Source organism: Crocuta crocuta, unplaced genomic scaffold (assembly GCF_008692635.1).
Source record: "Crocuta crocuta isolate KB4526 unplaced genomic scaffold, BGI_CrCroc_1.0 scaffold70, whole genome shotgun sequence".
NCBI lineage: Eukaryota > Metazoa > Chordata > Mammalia > Carnivora > Hyaenidae > Crocuta > Crocuta crocuta.
The window spans coordinates 10598835-10604904 of NW_027528417.1; the positions used below are offsets into that span (position 1 = coordinate 10598835).

Here is a 6070-nt window from a genome sequence, read left to right on the forward strand (position 1 = left end):
ACCTGTGTTCAGTTTTTGATCATTTTTCTGAATCAAATTGTATATTTAATGGTTTTATATTCAGTTGCCTGAATATAATATATATGTTTTATAATACATAATGTAATAAAATGCATTCAACAGCATTTTAATTTATCTAAGTTAGTATATTGGAGGATAAAGATATCTCAGTAGATGGTATTTATCCAGTTGCATTAACATTGCTACTTCCTGCTCTTAGGTAAGTTTCATCTTATAATCTTACAATTCTGGCTATTTTAGGGGTCATTTGTTTCCAGTTCCCATGGTGAAAATTCAAAAATCTACTTTCTGGTGAAGGCTGGTCCTTGGTAATGGATAAATTAAACTATAAGACAGGATTAGTCCAAATTTGCCTAACTAAAAAAGTCAACATACTATCTGATTCAAACAATTGTTTTTTTTTCAGTAACCACGGTGTCTTACTTACTTAAGATCCTTGTTATATTGATATACATGTGAGATAGATATTGGTATCAATCTTCCTCTCTGGTTGCTGATATTGTCAATTATACTCAATGTTTAGTAAATATGTTCTGTTATAATTTCTCTTGTCCTTAGAAATTGGATTCCACCCAAAATATCTCAGAATGAAAGTCATTTGGTGACTTTACACTAATGCTTCAAAGAAGCTTGAACTCTGTGATTTGTTTTTCCTAAGTCGACTTGGCTAAGCTGAAACAGCATTTTCTAGGATTCCTTTCCTTTATGCTTCCATGTCAGAATTGACCAAAACAAAGACCTGCATGAGATGCAGATGGCAGAAGTGACGGAGTCACTCCTCTCTGAAGGTCCTAGTGATTAGAGGATTGCGAGAGAAACTTAGAGATGCCAGAGGGTTTCAATGTGTCCTCATTTACCCGTGCTTTGTGTCTGGTTCTTCCTGACTGCTGGCCTTGAAAGAGAGGCTCGCCACGAGATGCAGGGACAAAAGCCTTCCACAGACTTTACCATCAGCTTCCTGTCATGGTCACACACGGGGATGGGCGTGTCTGGCTTCTCAGGTCCCATGCACGCCCTAACTTGTACACGACTGCTGGTGCTTCAGCAGGGTGGCTTAGCAACTTTCCTCGGGTCTCCACCATCTCCGTGCTAAGCCTTAATGTCTACCCCCTCCCACCGTGGTGTAATATTCACCTCCTGTAATAAAGAGTTTATTCCATAATACTCCTGGTGGTCTTGTTTCCTGGACTGCCCCCTGACTGACAGAATAGGTCAGGGTAATTTCATTCTAGCGTTTAGTAGAGAAACTGTTGCAGGATTCTTTTACTACAATACCCGTGATTCGTGGTCTCTCAGCTTCGAAGAATGAAGAGATGGACACAAAATGAGCAGCAGGTCAAAGTTGGTTAGAGTGTGAGATCAGAGAGGGGACATTCAAAAATGAATGCTTGAGGACTGTAGGCAAGGGCCTTGTTTTATAAGGTTCTGGTCAGCCTTCCTCCTCCCTCATTCTTACCCTCATTGGCTTCGTAACTATAGGTGCTGCGTTGTCCTTTCCTGATTGGCCCACTTCCATTTTATGAGGGGTAGTCTCTGGCTATATCATTCCTTGTGGGTTATAGGTTTTATGGGCTACTTACTTGTAGTCAGGTCTTTTGTCAAATTCCTGAGGGGAGCCTGAGGGGGAGTAGGTGGTGTCTGTTACATTCTTAAGAGGAACCTGATGCCTGGGACGGGGTTGCTGTGCTCAGACAATCCCAGCTTTTTTCCAGAATATGTCTTTCCCCACCCAGGTTCCTTGGGTCCTAATCCTTCCCTCTCTGTCTATTTTATTCTGTCTTTTCCTATCATAAAACGACCATAGTGTTTCATCTGAGCACTCTTCTTTTAACTAAAGCTGTCTCCCTTGACTCATGATTTCCTTTAGAGTTTTAGCTTAAAAGAAACTTATCCAGTTCCATAAAAACTCACTTCATCTATGTAGAGTAGAAAAATAAAAAATGAACATTATACATATACCCTGTGAAATGTCCTGGAAATTTTCTTCACTAACTAACTTTGAAAAAAGAAAACACTGAACAGTTTGGGGCAAATAGAGAAGTGTGATCACCGTTTCGACTGATGCCGTGAGAGTGGATGGATTTCCCCAGGCAAAGAATGTTGAAGACAAGAAGAGAGGAGCCGATTAGAAGTCTTGGGAAAGACCAACAGCTGAGGAGAACTGCCCGAGAAAGAGAAACTCACACAGGATCCTGGGGGAGGGGAGCGGGGTTACCATGGTGTAGGCCTCTGGCAATTTTCTGCAGGGAGTAACCTGGGGCCCCCAAGACCCCAGGAGCTGGGGACGCTTTGGGTGATAAGGACCCAGAGGTGGCCATTGGCAGGAGAGGCCAGGAAATCACTGGTGATTCACGGACCAACATTTCTTCGGTTTGGTGGAGCCGGAAGCCAAATTAAAGCAAAAGGAGGAGTGAGTGGTCGGTGAGGACCCAATCACAGCCAGTGCAAATAACTTCTTTTGAAAGTGGCCTTAGAGGGGAAGCAAAAGTTAGGACTGTCCTGGAGGTGGAGTCAAAGAAGTTTCCTTTCTTTTTTAAAGCAAGAAACTAGAATGTGTTCAGTGCTCAAGGGAAGCAACCGGCCCCAGGAGAGGGAAGAAAAAGTCGAATGCATAATTATCCCCTCTCCAGGGGACATCGTGGAGCAAAGTTCCTGAGCCGCCAGAGCTGAGGAATTACCTTTACCACCTGAGCAGCCACCTGAAGACCTACTGCGCGACAGACCTGGGCAGCGCACCCTGGCCGTCACGGCCCACCTGCTGGCCTCGGAAGCGCAGCAGCTGCTCCACCACAAGTTCATGGCCATCCTGGGAGTCTGTCCAAAGGGCCGTGTACAAGGACCTGGTGCACCTGCTGCAGAAGGACCTCCTGCTCACTCCCACCCAGCTCAAGGCCAAGGGGGAGGAGAGCTTTGAATAGGACAAGCTGGTGGACGGAGGCCAGCGGGGCCCCATGAACAACAGCACCCAGTACCGGGGGGTCCGCCGGTTCTGCTCCGACCACCACCTGGTGCGCTTCGACTTCCTCACGTGCCTGTACTCCAGCTACCCCAAGGCCATCCTGCGAGAGCTGCAGTCCAGCAAGCACGCCCCCGCCCCCCCCCGGCATGTGATCCGGCATGTGATCATCATGAACTCCTGCCTCTGGGGCCTCTCTAGGTTCGGTCTGGACTCCTGGAAGAACCTGGGGAACCTGGAGAGCCCCTGGGCCAGGTTCTGCCCGAGTCGTGCCTCCTGGTGTGGAACACAGCCACGCCTGTGGGCAAGCGGATCACCGCGCGCTTCCTGCCTTGGAAGTTGCAGCCAACCTCCACAGCTCTGTGGAAGCGAAGAAATACGGCTCGGACCTGCTGGACTTGCACTTGCACTTCCGCCACGCGGGGGGGGCGCTGCCTGCAGCGTGCTGGTGCCCCGGGACCGCGCCTCTCCCTGCGGCTGCTGGCCCGCGTGGCCGCCACCTGGGGTGTGGATCTGCCCCGGCGGAACCCAGTGCGTCCCTGGATCCGGCGCGGCCTGGCGAGGACCACACCTGGCCGGGGAGTTGAGAGGCAAGCCCAGGCCAGCCCAGATCAGCCCTCCTTGCCTCCTTCCGCGTGCCGCCCCCGCTCCCACTTCCGCGTCTACCCGCGCCCCTCCCCGCCTGCCGTGGTCCCACATCCTCATCCCTTCCCTTTCACCAGGTGATGACCCGGTTCCTGTTCCGTCCCCGAGATAACTATCTTGCTTCAGACCATCCTTTCCCGTCACAGGACTTCTCCTCCAGTGATTTCCATTCAGATGTCCCCTCGCCCACCCAGACAGGACTCTCCTTTGAGGATGATCTCCAGCCACCCATGTCCCCTTTCCCAACACCCACCTGCAGCGGCCCCCTCTGGTTCATAGGGTTTTCCCCGCTATGTACCTCATGGCCCCTATGTGCCCTGGGGTCGACGGCCCAGATCTTCCAAGAGACGGGCCCCATCCCACCCACAGCCAAGGCCTCAATAAACTAACTTGGAGGCCTTTCTACTCATCATGGACATGGACTGGGCAGATCATATGATTCTCCTGAAACAGACTGACCTTGTTAACAGAAGCCTTTGGTCCCTGCTTGGACGTCTTTTCGGTCATTGCTGTTACTAATAATGGCAGGGAAGAACAGTCTCAGCTGTTTTTATTGGCTGTGGCCTCTTCCTCCCATCTCCCTTGGTGACCTNCTCCTTGCACTCTTTGTGTTCTTATAAACATAAAATTGAAATAAAGAAGTAGATTCACAAAAAAGAAGACAAAAAAAAAAAAGAAAAGAAAGAAAAGAAAAAGAAAAGGGGCGCTGGGGTGGCTCAGTCGGTTGAGTGTCTGACTTCAGCTCAGGTCATGATCTCGTGGTTCGTGGATTCAAGCCCCGCATCGGGTTCTGTGCCGGCAGCTCAGAGCCTGGAGCCTGTTTCCGATTCTGTGTCTCCCTTTCTCTCTGCCCCTCCCCTACTCATGTTCTGTCTCCGTCTCAAAAATAAATAAAAACTATAAAAAAAATTTTATAAAAAAGAAAAAGGAAAACAAACTAGATATTAATATAAATCAAGTGCTTAGAATTAGTCTTCAGTCATCAAAACGATTTTCCAGGTCATATCCAAATCTGTTTATTAAAGAGGTTACTCACACGTAATGTGTGTATAATTTAAATACATATCTAAACAGGATAATTTCAAAACTAACTTTAAAATAATTTTAAAAGTTAGCTTCTCATGAATTACATGACTGTTTAGTCTCATGGAAGAGCTGATTGGTTGTTTTTATGAACAGAAAGAGTATCTCACCCGTGTGACAACTAGTCTTCATCTTGATATAAAATTTATATACATATACATATACACACACACACATATATATATGTATATATATATATATGTAAAATTTGACCTAAAACATAGTTTTAATTTGTGAGTTCAGAGTATGGGTTAAAAAGTGAAAACACACACACACACACACACACACAAAGACAGGAAGGCAAGAAAAACAGGTTGTTTCTGTACTTTTGGTGTCATTTCACTAGAATATGGATGCATAATTATAATAACACCACCACCACTAATATTATCTATCATACAGATAAAATGATTCAGAAGTGAAGAAAGTATATAGAAATGGTAAAAGTCTATACAAATCACCATCACGATTATGCTGATTTCTCCTTACCTTTTTACTGTCTTTTTCTATCCCGAGTTCATAGGGGTTTCTCGCTGATATCAGCAAATCTGATAAAATAATCCATAAGGCTGCCAGTGGGACTTGCTTTGTTCCCAGGCAACAAAGGCTTATTTTAAATATGGTCTTTCAGAAGTCATGATTCATCACGGCTAGCTAAGCCTGTAGTGACATTTCACAATGGAGACCTTGAGAGAACTGACTCTTTCAGGTGGCCTAATCAATTCAGTTCGGCTGGCAGTAACTAAACAGCTAATTGTACTTTCACATTCATTCACTAATTGGTGAGTGTGAGCCAGGCCCTCTGCACCGAACAGAGATACAGAGATAATCCTTCATAGGCCTCCCTCTCATGAAGTTTCCAGCATGGCATGGTGGCAACTATACAAAAAATTACTATCACACATGATACAGTATATATAAAATGCTATAAAAAGATATAGATTATATGTTAGAAATGGAGGTGATGATTGAGAGGAGGAAACCAGCATTCCAGGCAGAAGAAATGGTCTGAGCAAAGATACAAAGTTACAAAAATGCAATACATGCTCAAGGTAGGGCCTTGGTTCTAAAGCCCTTTATTTCCGTTGTCCCCAAATTGTTCTATTTCATGAAAGTTTCTTTTCGATCACCATGGGACCTATGGAAAAGGCGTTGATGTTTACTATTTTTCATAAAGTGAAATGCTTGGTCTCAGGCTAAGATCAAGTTAGAGCAGAGGTTTTACCACGTGCCGGAGCGCGCAGTCACAACTTTTTGGCTTTGTGTGTTTACCAACTCGTCTGTGTCATACACACAGGCTGTTCACATATTTTCATTTCGTAATATGGCAATGTGTATTTATCTACTTCTTATTCAAACATTTTT

The 6070-nt window shown here is 45.6% G+C and overlaps 1 pseudogene; it reads left to right on the plus strand.

Annotated features, from left to right (window-relative positions):
- LOC144223687 (PC-esterase domain-containing protein 1B-like) overlaps window positions 1-4006 on the plus strand; it is a 19012-nt pseudogene extending 15006 nt beyond the window's left edge.
- The last annotated feature ends 2064 nt before the right edge of the window (window positions 4007-6070 follow it).